Source organism: Epinephelus moara, chromosome 13 (genome assembly GCF_006386435.1).
Source record: "Epinephelus moara isolate mb chromosome 13, YSFRI_EMoa_1.0, whole genome shotgun sequence".
Classification (NCBI taxonomy): Eukaryota; Metazoa; Chordata; class Actinopteri; order Perciformes; family Serranidae; genus Epinephelus; species Epinephelus moara.
The window spans coordinates 13,629,252-13,646,996 of record NC_065518.1 but is presented as its reverse complement, the minus strand read 5'-3'; positions in this window follow the sequence as shown (position 1 = coordinate 13,646,996).

Sequence of the window (17,745 nt, the reverse complement as noted above, 5' to 3'; positions counted from 1 at the left end):
CAGTAATACTCTATGTAATTGTATGACAAAAAAATGTGGAAACTGATAATACTATCCAAAAATACACCATCTGCCAAAATTTAAATTACATGCAGGTATAACTGGGCTATGGACCTATGTGATATTAGTATAGAGTATTATTTGCTGTTTAGTTGAATGATGATGAAACTACTCTGAATATGTCACATAAAACACTTTAAAGTAACACCAGACTGTTTCTGCTGCTGAAGTAGAGTGGAAAAGTAGCCTGGTTAATGACTGATGAGGTCTATCTGACCCAAATGTTGCATTTATAATAACAGGAGCCAATTAACAGTATGTGGATTATTTTACTAATAAAATATTATCTGTTTTAACCTAGTTTGCATCATGTAGTTTGACGTGTCTGGTCATTTTAAAATGCAGTGATGGAATCAGAGTGTAAAACAGCAAAAAAAAAAAAAAAAAAAAGCAGCACTATCACTGTGGACGAAAATAAACTTTGCATAAGTTCAAATCCTGCTAAAATCATGTGTTTAGTGTTGTAAACTATCTCTGTGTTTGTTTGAAGCAATGAAATGATTATACTGACCTATAATAATATACAGTATAGGCTACTCTTTTTTTACCGGTCACTCCAGACTTTTGTCATGGATACTTTTTTCTTCAGTGATCTGATTGGTCAGATGTCGGGATGCTGACAGTCTGTGATCCGATACTCTGAAGTTAACTTTTTTGCAGCAGGTTAGCTGTTCAACATAAATTACCATGGTGATTTATCCCGGTAAAAAGAACCAGCTTTGTAGTACTGAATACCCAGAGTTAACCCCTAAGTTACCTGGCTAACTTCAAATCCGGCTTCATAGTACAGGCCTCTGGTAGAAACTTTATGAATGTCTGGATCTAAAATTATCAGAGAAAAAATGTTAGCACACATTAGCAGGTGCTGGGCTAGTGTGACGTGAACTTGCTTTTTTCAGTATTTCTACTGGTTTAAGTCACCTGAGCCATTTGTTTTGGAGAGTAAGAGACCTCCTGGCTCCTGGTAAAAACCTCCTGAACAATCAACGCTGAAAGAATCCTAACCAGGAGAAGTTTCAGCTGGTTGTAATTTGCAATCCTCACCACTAGATGCCACTATATGCCCCTAAATCTTGCACACTGCTTTTTTATGCCTAAATATTCTACTAATTGTATTATCATAGAAGATAAAGGGTGATAGCAGAGATGTTTCAGTGGTTTAATACTTTTTCCATCGTTATCGCTGAATCCATCTGCTGCTGTTTTGCAAGTTGTTACACTGGTGACAGAGTCGGATGGGACGCAGACCTTTTTAAACGCAGTATTCAGCATTACATGAATGGGAACGGCCAAACGCAGCAGTGCCCTGCAAAAGTATAAGTGATGTCTTTTTCCCTCAGTTCAGATTTTAAATCGCAACTAATGCAATTTCTGCAGCCCTTCAGCCGAAGCAGCAGAGGAGATATAGATGTCAATTATTCTATTTAAGAGCTCCAATTTTTTCTAATGGCTCTATCTGCTTCTGCGGTATCCTGGAAATGATTAGTTGGGATTGGTTAAATGATGTAACTAATTCCCATGATTGTTGATAATGAGCCCGTCTTTGACGTTAGATTATGACTGCAGCTTAATATGAAATGGCATTCAGTTTGGGACATAATTACAGCCCACGAAGCAGGCGGAGAGCGGCCGGGGGGTTTGTTGTTGGGGCTACAGTGAATTACCTTGTTTCCTGTCATCTTTGGCTTCCGCTAAATTGGAAAATTGAGTTCTTTGAGTGGCCATTGAAGCTGTTAAGGTTTTCTTGTCTGTATTGTTTAGCTGAAAATGTAATTTAGCAGCTAATTTCTCAGGTGTATTGAAGAAAATTGTATATGTCTGTAACAACACACAGATTGCCAAAGAAGTCATGTTTATTCAGCACCCTAAAGGATTTACACAGGCCTTTAACTTAACGAAACGCAGTAGATAAATCTGTTTCATTATCTATCAGCATCTTCCTCCAAGCCTGTCTCCACAGATCTCCCTCCTTTTTTTCTGTGTCTTCAGCAGAGGCACAGCTAACCACATCTGTGGTTGTGTGGCCAGGCTCTGGTTTCCAACCGCTGAAGTGTTGCAGACAGTTTGGCTCTACATGAAACCGTTACATGACAATTAAAATGGGTGATTGTGCTCCAACAGCCTGTCATGTGCATTTAACCCGACCACAAAAGGCTCTTATGTTCACTCAAGAGGGCACGGATGACCTTCAACCAGACACCTTATCTCTCAGGACCGGCTTCTAATATTATATCAAGCTAATGATACCATCCTTCATGAGCTGTGTAGAAGTGGGGAAATCACATGATGCATCAGGAAAATGTTGACAGCATTCTGTACTATGGTTTGTCTTCTGTTTCAAGACATGGTGGCACCATGCAACAATGCTGGTTCCTCTTCATTAGTCATGAAGATGAAGCTGCTCAGTATATTAAGAATCAAACAGCAGCATGATTTAATTTTCTAACACTACCAATATTTACACACCAAAAATTAGTTGTTAAATTGCAAGGCTTTCCAACTTTCCAAGCAGCAGAAAATGATCTTGTCTCAGTAAGGATTTAAGATTTTTTGGGGTCTTTTTTTCGTTGTCTTGTGTGTCAACCGTGTTGGGAGTGAGTTACTGCCTTAAGCCAGGGAGTATCTCGGGGTCTTGTTCAAGAGAGATGGATCGGCGGTTTGGCGCAGTGATGCGGACACTGGCCGGACCGTCAAGGTGAAGAGAGAGCTTTCAGTTTACTGGTCCAACTACGTCCCAACCCTCACCTATGGTCATGAGCTTTGGGTGGTGACCGAAGGAATGAGATCACGGATACAAGCGTCCGAAATGAGTTTCCTCCGTGGGGTGTCTGGGCTCAGCTTTAGAGATAGGGTAAGGACCAAGGACATCCAGAGGGAGCTCGGAATAGATCCGCTGCTCCTTTGCGTTGAAAGGGGTCAGTTGAGGTGGTTCGGGCATCTGATCAGGATGCCTCCTGGGCGCCTCCCGTTAGAGGTGTTCTGGGTACGTCCCACTGGTAGGAGGCCCCGGGGCAGACCCAGAACACACTGGAGGGATTACATATCTCATTTGGCCTGGGAACGCCTCGGGGTCCCCCAGGAGGAGCTGGAAAGTGTTGCTGGGGAGAGGGATGTCTGGGGTGCTTTGCTTGGCCTGCTGCCCCCACGACCCATGGATGGATGGATGGATGGATGGATGGATGGATGGATGGATGGATGTGTGTCAACCATAGATAGGCCTACTTGTTTCTAACAAAGTTTACTTCATATAGTCAAAGTAATTGCTTTACACAAGATTAATAAAAAGGACATATCTCAGGTTGCAGATTATAGCAGTGAACATCCTCTTCTAGTTTATCCTGCTTTGTCTTTTTGGCTAGCTCTAAACTCAACAGGATGACCTCCTCAGTGGACAATCCAGTGTTTTTTCCTTTTTTATTCGCTTCCTTGCCAAGAGTTAGACATGCTTAATACCACTCTCACGTCTGTCTATTAAGTCTGCAAAAAAACAAAACACCAACAAGCACATCTGAAGGTCAATAAAAGCATGCTATCAGTTTTGTTTAATCCATACAGCAATAAAACTGTAGAAATGTAACATCCAAGTTCGCTTTCATATAACTACAGGTGAACTTCACGGAAATTCACGGTCCCTCACAGCAATATTATAAAAGCAATTAAAACTTATCCGTGGATAATCAAAACTACACACAAAATAAACCCCTTTTCCAACAGAAGAACACCCAAACTACAACCAGTGACACTCGAAACCTTAAATTATATCACCACAACTCAACAGGTAAACTCCCACTGCACCAGACCAGAGGATAACACCAACTGCAGTACTAGAAGATAAAACTATACGTTAATAAGTTCAATTTCATAAAATACAGATAAAACAATTTAAAATTAATAACATAAAATAAAACTTCTTTACTTCCCTAAATTGTTGTTTTTACACTTCTGTGTCTGTACTGATTAAACGTTAAAACACATACTTTACTAGAAAGTGGTCTGACCCACGTCTTATCTGAACAGAGTCATCAGACTGAGCCAAAATGAGGATTCTGGTCTTAAGTTGGCGTCCTGTTTCCAGTACATCCCAGCTGGGGAACGAAACCCGAGCTTTTCACTTGGACGTGGCTGTGGCCTGCCACAGCACCTCACTCAGAGCTCCCCCTGCCCTGAGGAGGCTTTTAAAGAGCTTTGGTGGGTGAGACAACATCTCCTCGAGAGCATTGTAGTTACATTAGAGCCTAATTAAACGCTGAAGCTCAAGGCCATGTAACCAACTGCTAGGTTTCACACTCGCAGCCATCCATCTCTTTACAGGCCGGGCAGGCAGGCAGCACGGGGCTGACTGGTGAAGGGGACGCTCACCTGGGAGCTGGACTATAGTAAATCAAACATCTCTGGGCGTGACAGGAGGGTCACAGGTTTTGGGCTTGAGGTTCCATTTTGGCTCCTAGGCTTTGCTCTGCAGATTAATCATTTGGTAAGGAAATGGAAATGTGCAGCACTGGTGTTTTAGAATCCGGCCTGCAAACCTATTAAACCAGATTTAATTTACAACTCTTATTTGAGAATGTGACTGACAGACTGTATAGTACTATAGGGAATTTAGCTGACAGGTTTTGGCCATAAAGGACCAGAAAATATCTAAGGAGACTATACTTTGTTTTTCACAAAACATCCCCCCGCAGAGCCGAGGAACCACCACCGTTTTAGACGTGCACATGCGTGAGTACCAAACTCTCAAACTCTGTATGGAGGGAGACTGCTAAATACACATTTAAGATCGTTGTTGTAAAAAGAACGTTAGCCTTGCCTTCACAAACGCTTGTTTAAAGAAGAAATAGCATAGCATAGCTAGCTAGCATAGCCCTAGTTTAATTGTTGATTACACCCATTTTTGACGGACAGGAGAGTGTAAGCTCCTGATTGCCCACATTAAAAATGATTGACAGATACCCCGCGCTCTCGACCTCGCACATGCACACGTCTAAAACGGTGGCTGTAGAACTTGCACATGCGCATGTTTAAAACGGGGGCTCTAGCTCTGCGGGGTAAAGATATTGCTTAGGTATGTCAGTGACGGTCAGTTCATAGCTGACTGAAATATCTCAACAATTATTGAATGGATTGCTATGAAATTTGATAAAGACACTTGAGGCCCTCTTAGGATTAATTGTAATTACTATGGAGATGCCTCAGCTTCCAATCTTGTGTAACTGTCAGGTTGAATTTCAGTGTGTCCAATACTTTAGTTTTAGACCAAATACCTTCAGAATTAAAAAAAATTAAAATTAAAAATTTAATTTAAAAAAAAAAAGACATTACAACAGCCTCAAATGTACTTTGTGTTTATGGCTAATCAGCAAATGTTAGCATGCTAACAGGCTAGTTTTAAGATGGTGAACATGGTAAACATCCCCGCTAAACATCAGCATGTTAGCATTGTCACTGTGAGCATGTTGACATTAGCATTTAATTTAATCTAATCAACAGCAAATGTTAGCATGCTAACAGGCTAATTTTAAGATGGGGGACATACCTGCTAAACATCAGTATGTCAGCATTATCAGTGTGAACATGTTAGCATTTCGACATTAGCATTTAGCCCAACAGCCTCAGAGAGCTGCTACAGTAGCATTGCTGATTCTCACAGACTGGTGCAGGAATGAGTCCTGTAACCCAGACATAAGTTAGCATTTTAGCTCTCCTGGTTTGCTTGCCTCAAAGTCAGTGGGTTTTTTGAATGCGTTTTTGGTTAGATGCCTGAAATAAAGTCTGTGGTTAACACAAGCATAAGAAACTTTCATGGTTTGTTCTGTGACATTAAATATGACAGTAAATACCCCACTCGAGAATTTTGAAGCCTTTACATGGCTTAAGAAAGTTGCTAACAATTGGCTACATGAGACTACATCATGCTGAACATGGCTTAACAGCCTCTTAGTGGCGGTGACGTTGAAGTCATGCGACCATAGTGTATTTAGTTTAAAGCCTAACGTTAGCTTTTTTCTCCTGGCAATTGCATTTATGCTTCAAAAATCAAAGAAGTGGTGCTTATTCGTGAAGATTATCTTGCGGAACAAAATGCAGTGTCATAAATTTTGTTTGCCACAGAGCTTATAATTTGCAGTAATCTAAAATCCAACAGAAAATTCCTATTGGCTTTCTGCAGGGGAACTAGGGCAATGCTAACTTTCACGTTGGCCTACGATTAAACGTCATCCCTGCAGCACTCTATTGTCTGTACATGTTGAACTATAAAGCACTTAAAGTACCCTATATTTATCCATACTTGCCTTTCCTAAAAAACTAGGCAAAACATACCCCAGTAAACATTCACTTCTAAAGGTAAACTGTGAAAATTGATGCTTTAGTGAAAGCCACCTGACAAACTGATGAATGTGTGTATAAAGAAGGCGGGGGGCAGCCAGTGCACCGGGGTCATGTTTGAAAATGTATGACCAGGGGGCACCAGAGCCGCAGAGATGAAAGGTGAAAACACTCAGAAAAGTGAACTCCTGTTGATGACATTCACCCAGAAAAGGAAACAGCTCAGCTCCAAACAGCTGAAAAGTTTTAGTTCTACTGATTTATATATTCAGGTTTGTTCTGATTAAGTGTTTAAGGTGTTGCCTACAAAACAGAGACAACACTTGACAGGTTCCTTCTGATTAAGGACACCCTTCCCATGTATAGGGTGTCATATTGAACCATGACTGGTTCGTTAATGTCCTCCAGGGTCGAAACCACAAGTACTTAAACTTAACTGATCCACATCCTATTGAGAGCCACCTGTCAGGCTCTGTGAGAGCTGATAGCAGCTCCTGCGGATAACATATTCCACTTGAAAAGATAGAACCTGTTGCATTGTGCGTATGATTTGCGGTCAGCTTTGGAGTGACAGTTTTCTTTATACTGTCAAAAAAATCCGGCGAGGGCAGATCCCAGGGGGGACCTTGTAAAACTTGTTATCCCCATTTAAACCGAAATCAGATTGCAGGGCTTTTCAGGCCAGCCTCTTTTGTACGCTCTCCATGTCTATGAGACCCTCTGTGCTGTTTAATGGGTTCATGGCCACGGGGCAAGGGTTACAGTTTGTCCTTCCTGCAATTAGCATTCACGGTTAGCTTAGCAGAACTAATGCACCACATCTTTGAGGCTCAGGTTCCCTGTGTGCCTCTGAGTGACTGCGGGCGGGATTTAACTGACTCCTTGTATCCATTTCAACCTGCTTTATTAGATGTTATTGGCAAAATCCCCTGAAGAATACCATTTCAAGCCAGCTATTACCAGCCAATTAAATGCCGGTGTCCCACTGTTGCTCTCAGGATAAAACAGAGGATAAATGTATGCATACCGTGCTGATATACCCCAGCTCCTAAAGTTACACATCACAGATCAATACGGGCCATTTCAGCTCTGTTGTCGATCTATTTGTTTCTTTTTTTTCTCACATTTCTCCATAACAGAAAATGCAGTCTCTATTATTGTCATTATTTATATATATATACTGGTTCACCCTGTGACATTTAGGTCAAGACACTGTGATCTCATGGCAGTTCAGGAACATTTACACCAGCTCTATTGTGGCAGCAGTTGTGGGCCGTGGGGATCTCATGGGTCTTAAGTGACACCTCTGTTAAACCGAAGCAGCTCGGAGCTGTTTTCTGCTGTTAGCTTTCTCTGTTGTTGTGTAATATTACATAGTTTATGTGCAAACTCATAGATGTTTATGTAGGTTGACTGCAGCATTGTTTGAGAACTATAGCAAATATTTAGGCTGTAATGCATCTTTTTTCAATGATGGGGGTAAAGTGACAACAGACATAAAAGTACAATCAAACCAGGGCCGTAAACACCTATTTAACACGGGGGTGGACCATTTTCAATGTACACTTCCTGTGACCCATTTCTCCAAGAGGGTCTGGGGGGATTTTGCTAAAGATAAATGTTTAAAACTTAACATTTAAACTGACCATTTAAAGCATTTTGAAACAAAAGTCCTAGATCCAACCCGGTCTCACTCCCAGTTTATCAAATACCCACACTTTGACAGTGGTCCTTGGCGTCAGACACCAATGCACGAGGCACCCATTAGTGGTGGTATGCAGTAGTATAAAGAGCGATAAGGGACACATAGAGTGCGTAAGTGGGGAGGTGGATGTTTCAAACAAACTCTGGACTTTCACCTGGGAGACTGCTGTTTGTTTCCCATTTAAAACCAGAAGTTAATGATGTAGTATGCTAATATGTGTAGCATACTAGGCTAAGGAAGTATGTCACGTAACGTTCTTAGAATACATCTTGTGGATGTGCTGGGATACATCGTCATCAGGTGTTTTGGGTCTTCCTTCCTCAGCCAGAGGCACCTTGTTGCACTCTCTGCGGCATTGATGATATTCTTGATGCCCCTCCTCTTAGCCATCCCCGCTATCACCAGCTTTGTAAAGACCCTGTAGAGTGGCCGGCCTGCAAAGCCCCAACATCTCACCCCAACAGGCTCACAGCAGGTGTTCCAGCCCTGCCTCCTGCACTGCTCTGTTCGCTCCTGGTACTTGGCATGTTTTCACTCTTGGGCTTCTTCCATGCGCTCTTCCCAGGGTACAGTGAGTTCTACCATGATCACTTGTTGGGTGGAAACAGAAAAGATGACCATGTCTGGACGGAGGGTTGTTGAGGCGTTGTGTTCTGGAAACTGCAGCTGCTTGCCAAGATCAACTCTCAGATGCCAGTTGGCTGCTGAGGCTTGGTTGTGGGATGCTTTTCTCTCCAGCCTTGATCGTCTTTGGGCAATGGTGTTTGCTGGTGGTAGTGGCTGAGGCTACCATCTCCGCAAATGCTTTCAGCACTTGATCATGCCGCAAGCGGTAGCAGTCTTATGCAAGGGCCTTACTTATTCTACATCAAACCATGATGTTTTCTCTAAACCAAACCATGTGCTTTTGTTGCCTAAACCTAAGAAAGTAACCTAAAATTTTTTACCCATGTTCTAAACTTATTTTGAAAAGAGACTGTGTGCATTTGATGAGCACAAACTATACATTTTCTGTGAAACTGGACGTTTATTTTGAAAATACACAATGCATGTAACGAGTGTAAATTGATGTCCCTGAGCGTCCAAAACTGACGCTGGAGGGGTACCTAGTGCGTCATATTTTGACGTGTAGGGCCACCGACAATGTGTCGATATTTAATGAGAATGAGAACGTGTTCCAAAATTAGATCGCGGTTCTCAAAGTTTTAATTAATGAGTGCCATTTTAGACAGCCAGCATGTGATTGAGTTGTATGACTATTAATGACCTCTTCATGACATATTATGCTATGAGATTTTTGTAACGTTCTTTGTGACATACTAAATCATGGCTAGACTGGTTGAAGAGTTTGAGAGACAGCTGGAAGCTTGCATCACTGTTCAGCTTTTAAATACTGCAAAAGAAAAGGTCACGGATTATGTAACCTTTGCTGCTCAGTCTCGACATGAATAGTATCTGATATAACCACGACCTGAGCAAGTGGCGGTTTTGTCTCCTTTGAACCCAGATTCAGAACGTCAGCGCGTTCTCATTAAATGCGTTCAAGGTTTACTGTTACACTGGAAATGAATGTTGCCCAATTTTAAGCCCTTTATGGGGGTGGGGGGAACACAATTTGATAGTGATTTTTAAGTGTGCTACATGGCTTAAGTTGAATTAAAACAATAATTTCTGTAAAGGCTTTTACACATTAAAGGACAGAACCAAATGACGCTTCAGTTAATAATTACATTTATAAAACATTAGCAAATTAAAATGTTAATAAAACAAGATACTGAATAAACTGAAGTATGAATGCAGATAGATATAAGGTCAACATGACAACAATGTGGAATGATGCAATTTCCAGGTAACATATGCGCCTTCAACATCCAAGAACTACAGTTCAGTGAAAGAAATTGAAAGGGAATGTTCAATGTTATTACTAGTTAATGTCTGTACTTATTATGGATGTGGAAAAGTGTGTTTAAACTCCAACCTGTGGTTAAGCAGGGAAAAATCTATGTTATTGAATATAAAACACATTTGTCATTTCCTAAGTGCATTCTGTCTGAGTGATCAGCAACTGCAGTGCATTACAGAGTTGAATCAATGACACACAAACAAAGAGGTGCTTTCATAAACAGCTTTTGATTATTGGACATTATTAACTTTTCTGAATTCAGTGAAGTGAAACAGTGTGTTGTCCCATCGACTCAAATGCAGATTAAGCAAACTAATGTGAACGCGGAGATCAATGCATTCATCCAGTGATGGTTCTGCGCGTAGAGCGGCAGTGCACTGAGAAGTCTGGCTCTAATTCATCATCGTCCACACATTATATTATTATTGATGGCACTTGCCTCGGGCTAGTCCATTTGTTTTTCAGATTTGTGACAGGCGGCAGAATGCTGGATGGAGGTTTATTCTGCAGCCGTGCCAGCAGCGTCGCACACAGCTCTCTCTTATTTATCTATTGATCATCATACCACCCAATAATATGGCGCCTGACACATTTGACAACATTATGTGGAACAGGTCAGAGGACAGCGCTAATGAAACTGAATGATGGATGTGGTTATCCGCCGCATTAACCTTGCTGATAGTTGTCACAGGCAGCACATTTACGCACACGTAGCTGTGACCCTGCAGCGCCTGCCAGGATTGCCATGAAAATAAAGAGGCGAGCATTCATTGAGGTGGTCCAGAAGCATGTAGGTAAAAAAAGAGAAAAAAATATTATGCAATTAAACATAACATCAGTGCTGCAGCCAGCATTTGCATTTTAAAAGGTGTCTAAAACAAGGCATTTAAATGATCATGTTTCAGCGTGAAGCAGGTCCTAATTACAAGATAAAATATGGTCACTGAAAAGGTTCACTTTTCATTAAAATTTTAGCAGCTTCTAACCTAGACTTCCACCTGCAAATGACCAAAATTATGCTCACTGAAAAGGTGCTTTTGGAGAAATATTAAGTTTGAAAATTGGTCTGGGAAAGGAATAAAATAGCCCAATCGCTACAAGAAATGTTGGCATTGTACGTTTCTGCAAACCATGAATACTGTACATTTACACATTTCATACCTATCATATCAACAGCTCTGCAGCGATGCAATATATAAGCTGACTTTGTCATTGGCAGGTGGAGGGGATGGTGTGTCACCAAGGCAAGTCAACCAGTCGCGACGCCTGCACAGCTGCAGACCACTGTTTGAGACTGACAAACAAGAAAACCTGTTGTGTTTTAATGAGTCACTGCTGTGTTTCCAATGGCTTTTTAGGCTCCAATCATGGGTGTTTTGAAGCAACCCGTTAGAAGGGATAGTAGCACGAAAAGTGGTTGTTTTTTACTAAGACATCACTGTGTTTTCTGCCAGGATTGTGCCCAAAAAACTGTGTATTTAACCACATGTGAACCACAGCGTTGTTGGTTTGCAGAAATATACAGTGTCTCCGTACAATGTTTCATACATATTAAATCGGGGTTTCTAAAGTAATGTAATATATAAGTACCCTGGAAATCCAGAGTTCTCGCGAGAGCACAATTTGAATTTGCTTAGCAAGTCACTCTTGCATTACCCATGCCCTTGGAGCCGAGCTGCATCAATCACATTGGTGTATCTGATATAGGCGGGCCAGAGACGAGCTAAACAGATGACGACAGCGCTGCGACGACGAAGTCCAGAATCAGTCAGTAAACATTGCAAGATGGCTACAGATGAACACCAGTTGTTGGAAACGGCTTTGGCCGCTACAATGAACGAGTTAGACTTGGCTTTTTCTCTAAAAGAGGAACAGAAGACGGCGCTCGAATCTTTCCTTTGCAAGAAAGGACGTGTTTGCTGTTTTGCCGACCGGATACGGCAAAACAGCAAACACGTTAGCTCCACTGGTAGCGCTCTGGATACGTCACCCCGTGTATTGTTCTGATTGGTCATAGTGTTATCCAATTGCGTGCAGTGATATTTTCAAATGCATGCTTGGTGTCGCCCCTCGAGTTGGGCAATTTGCATTACTCATAGCCAGACCCNGAAACGGCTTTGGCCGCTACAATGAACGAGTTAGACTTGGCTTTTTCTCTAAAAGAGGAACAGAAGACGGCGCTCGAATCTTTCCTTTGAAAGAAAGGACGTGTTTGCTGTTTTGCCGACCGGATACGGCAAAACAGCAAACACGTTAGCTCCGCTGGTAGCGCTCTGGATACGTCACCCCGTGTATTGTTCTGATTGGTCATAGTGTTATCCAATTGCGTGCAGTGATATTTTCAAATGCATGCTTGGTGTCGCCCTTCGAGTTGGGCAATTTGCATTACTCATAGCCAGACCCTAAATCTTTCTAGATTTGGGTCTGGATTTCCAGGCTAATATATAAGCACACTTTCATCTGGAAGTGGAGGGGGTGTTGGTCTGCCAAGCTGCAGACCACTGTTTGAAACCGACAAACAACAAAACGTGTTGTTTTAACAGGTCACTGCTACATTTCCAATGGCTTTTTAGGGCTCCAAGTGTGGGTGTTTCGTAGCAACCCGTCATTGTTTTCAAGCGGCTTTTAGGCTCCAAACATGGGTGTTTTGTAGTGATCCATCTACAAGGATAGTATCATTGAGAGTGGCTGTTTTTTTACCAAGACATTTCTGCGTTTCCTGCGGGGATTGTGCCCCAAAAACTAGGCACTTTATACTAAAACATGATTATTTTCCCAAGCATAACCAAGAGGTTTTTGTCCCTAAATATAACCACGTGTAAATTACATCGTTCAGCATATCCACTATGGGTGGTTATATATATAATGGTTTGCAGAAACGTACAATGCCACCATTTTTTGGTCTGGCAAAATATGAACACATTACATTTGCACGTTTTATACATATTAAATAGATGTTTCTAAAGTAATGTGATATATAAGCACACTTTGTCCTCTTGAGGTGAAAGTGTTCGATGGTATAGCACCTTGGCAAGACGCCTGCCAAGCTGCAGACCACTGTTCAAGACCGCCAAACAACAAAACCTGTTGTGTTTTATCAAGTCACTGCTGCGTTTCCAACGGTTTTTTAGGCCCCAAGTGTGAGTGTTTAGTAGCAACTTATCTGTGTTTTGCCAGCATCTCTTTAGGTGTGTTTCCATCGGCCTTTCAAGCTCCAAACATGGACATTTTGTAGCAACCCATCAATGTTTTCAAGTGACTTTTTAGGCTCTGAACGTGGGTGTTATGCAGTGACCCGTCAGCAGGGATAGTATCATGGAAAGTGGTTGTTTTTTACCAAGACATCTGTTCTGTATGTGAATCTGTATGTGTTTCTACGCTGCTGTCCCTTTCCTCTCCCTTGTAGAGCTGCCCAGGTGTGCTGCATTACTTAACGAGGTGCAGCACACCTGGCATGAAGGAGGTGCTAAGAGCTCCTGTGCCAGCAGCAAGGGAGAGAGGCTTCTGGTGTTGGGACTGCTGGTCCTGCTTCCTCTAAGCCTGGAATTTTGTTGTTTGCTCCCATGGATTTGAGGATTTTAAAGATGTCTTATGTGGTTATTTTGGGTCAGTGATGGAGTTTTGTTCGCCCCAAGAGTTTTTTGTGCCTAAACACAACCACATGTAAATCACAGCGTTCAGCGTATCCACTATATAACGTGCAAATGTAACGTATCTATGGTTTAAAGAACATAGAATGCATGATCGTTTCCTAACAATAACCAAGTGCTTTTTGTGCCCAAACCTAACCACATTTTCAACGTATCTGTGACATAATAACGTGCAAATGTAACTTATCCGTTTGCCGAAACACACAATGCTAGCATTCTTTGTGGTGATTGGTTTGGGGAGACCATATTGTTTGGGGAATGAAAAGAGAGGTAGAGCTGCTTGAAGCAAGAGCATGCTCCCTTAAAAACATATCTGGTTTATTTTAACTCTAGTAAATAGTCAACAAAATAGATTTTGTGTCAGCACAATGAGAAATTAAACCACACATGAATATCTCCACTGATATTTATGCAAAAGGGATAAAAGTGAGCAGATATTTTCCGCTTCTGGATTTTTGTCCAAGTCTTAGAAAGCAGGTAGAAAATGACATTGTAAAAAAAAAAAAAAAAAAAAAATCACATTCTGCGTGAGCACTGTGAGTGAAGTCATAAGAGAGGTCTGTAACACCAGGCGTGAAGTGAGCTATGTGACTGCGCTGTGCTCCTCTCCACTCCATCCATCCATCCCCGCCTGGCTAATGTATCCCTCTCAATAGCTGGGGACAAGGGGAGAAAAGACTGCTTGTGTGAAGCACAAAAAGCCCCATCGCAGCCACGTTCGCCACAGTAATTGGCAAGGAAGCTTCATTTCATTCACTCCTGTATGTCTTTTGTTGTCCGGTAGGTTTTTACAAGTGTGGTGCTTTTGAGGGTTGTTTAAAGACTGGCTAATTTCTGCAGCCCCCTGCCTGTTGCTACCCATGTGCCCATTTATTTATCCTTTTGTGAATGCACAATTGAAAGATTCTTTCTTTTCTTTTTTGTCCAACACTGAAGTGTATTAATAACTAAACATTTAATAGAGTCTTGATGATACTTTTGAGTACCCTACTTAATTTTGAACATCTGCAAGAGGTGGAAAAACATTTAATCTCTTATGAATCCCGCTGCTTTCACGCTGAAAGCTTTGTTGCTGTTCAGTAAAGTAGCGGTCACAGAATGGAGGTTGGTGGGCATTAGAGGGACAGCCTGTCTCCTTTCATCATCACATTGTAGTAGTTGTATAAAAGCCTGCAAAATGTAGCTTGTAGTTATGTTTTTGCCACAATTACACTTTATGCGGTTGTAAAATGCATTAAAAACTTTCACTATGTTACACCAAGCACTCTTAACCTTCTGATACATCATCTTTATTTGAATACTGATGCTAAGAAAGGTCATGCAATTTTCTTTTTCAGGTTTAATTCAGTTACTGTATGTATTTTTTTTTTTTTTAATCACAGATGTATTAATGTAAGTATGTACGTGTTTAAAGCAGCCGTAACAACGCTTTTTGACAGTGGTTTAGCTTGTGCCCCTTTAATATAAAGCCCTGTCTACTTGTGAATGGAACAACTCAGATAAATAAGTTTAATTTTGAGAAGCAGGGTCCTGACCTTCATTGGTATATGGTCTTGAATATCAACAGTTCTTATTGGGTCTATTTCTTTAGCATAGAGTAGTTTGAGTAATAACTGTTGACAGCGGGGTCTTTGGATTATCTAGAGTTACCTGTGACATTGTTTCTTGAAACATCGTAGCTGTTGAGTTAGCAGCACTATATGAATGAACATGTCGGTCCAATGTTTGGTCCAGGCTGAAATATCTCAACTATTGGATGAATTGGAATTTGGTGCAGACATGCAGAATGCACAGGCGATGTATCCTAAAGCCTCTGGTGTCACCATCATGCTATGTGTGTCTTTTTAGTGAGATGTCTTGAAAACCATTGGATGGATTGCTATGCTACATTTATTGGGGCATTTAATGTCTGCCTGACGAAATCAGGATAAATTGTACAATTTTAATGTGTCCATTTGGTTTATATGGAAGCCCTTTTCTGACAATGTGACAAAAAGAAGATCCTGTAAGTCCCCAAAATAATGTTGTGATATCTAAAAAAAAAAAAAAAAGGACAATGTCTCAAAATAAGAATTTTTCCTAAAATAATGACTTCATTTCTCAAAATTACAACATAGTATCTCAAAATAATGACTTAGTATCTCAAAAAATGACTTAGTATCTCAAAATAATGATAAACTTTCTCAAAATAATAACAGTATCTCAAAATAACAACTTTTTATCTCAATATAATAATAGTATCTCAAAATAATGACATACTATCTCAAAATAATGAGAAACTCTCAAAATAATGACTTGGTTTCTCAAAATAATGACGTAGTCTCTCAAAATAACAAGAAACTCAAAATAATAACATAGTATCTCAAAACAATGAGAAACTTTATCAATATTTTGACTAAGGCTCACTAAGTCATATTTTTGAGACAAATTCTTATAATTTTAAGATACTAAGTTATTTGGGAAAGTTTCCAGTTATAATGACTTACATGATCTTTTTTTTTGTCATGGCATTGAAAGACATGGGCTTCCATTGATTTATGACCAAATACCTGCTATACTAATGACATTCTCATCTGCCTCAGTTGTACTTTGTGTTAGTGCTAATTAGCAAATATTAGCATGCTAACAGGCTACACTAAGATGCTGATAGTGATGAACATTATATCTGCTTAGCATCACCATGTTAGCATTGTTGTTGTGAGCATGTTAGCATGCTTAAATTAGCATTGAGTTCAAAGCACCACTCTGCCCGAGTATATCAGAGCCATTAGCATGGCTGCAGTCTTGTTTAAATGTCCTGTTTTTATCAATGTTGTGAGCAGTACAGCCAAAAAAGTAAAACCAAAGCTATCTGCATGGCTAGATACCAGAGTAATGGTTTGTGGTGTCAAAGTTCTATTTAACAGAAATACTTGTGTAAAACTGAGCCATTTGAAGCTGAGATAGCTGCCATCTTTACAGGGAGATAAGAGATGCAGAGTGATTGTTAACTGCTGAATACTAATGCACTGACAGTTTCAGCACATGTTGGTGTTCACATTGTGTTTATGTAAGGGCACAGTCAGAGCCAGGAGTCATTCCTAACCATTTCCCCACTTACAGTAAACACAGCTTCTCCCGTGGGGTTAGACTCTCACTACAACACAATCTCATCTCTAGGGCCCTTTACAGATGAAACAGGCCCGTATCTCAGAAAAATATTACAGTTAAAAGGAGCGCATTGACCTCCGCGTGAGCAGGACCTTTGAGCTAGTCAAGCTGAAGCAGCAAAATCGCACAAGATGGGGGTTCACAGAATACGGTCAAACTGTTTGTTGAGTTTGTTCAGCGCTGGAATTTGGCTGTTCAAGCAGGTGAAAGGAAGCGTTTCAAACATTTTGGAGAGAAAAAACAGTTATGTCCTCAAGTGCTGACCCATATGAATACAGAACTGTGGTGCAGGATTTCTAACTTAATGGCTGCAGCTCGTTCCTTCACATGTGTCATTGGAATAGGGATCTGTCTGTCATGTCTGGGCTGCTCTACAGCTCCATGTCCTGTACAAAGGAAAGGTCAAACCAGTCACCTGACCTGACAACCCTTGGGACCTTGCTGAGGGGCCAGGGGTCAAAGTTGGACACCTGGTCTGTGCAGGGTCAAGACTTTTTGTTCTTCCTGGATGTCCTGACTCGCCAAGTCTTTCTATATGTCAAAACATGTAACCTACAGATGGTCATAACAGCTCGACATGACGCACATGTTCACTGCAAAGGAAAACATATTTACAGCTGATTCTATTGTGCTATAGATTCACCTAAACTCGATATCCGGGAGGATTTCCATTTTAACAGAACCCTCATTGATTCAGTTTCCAGAGGAATTGCAGCCTGGGATCAGTTTACCTTGTTACCTTGTCACACTATGTTCTGGTCTGATCCCCATGTCCATTTCCGCTCAGCTTCCCCTCCCTCTCGCCACCACGCTTCCCAACAGAGCTCTGCTTTGTCCCCGTGGCCAATCATCCATTCCTAATATCCAGTCTTTTACCGCGCTGGAGACGCGCTACATGCTTTCAAAGAGCAGAGTGAGCTGTCCATGGGTGCCCTCCATCTCACAAATGAAGC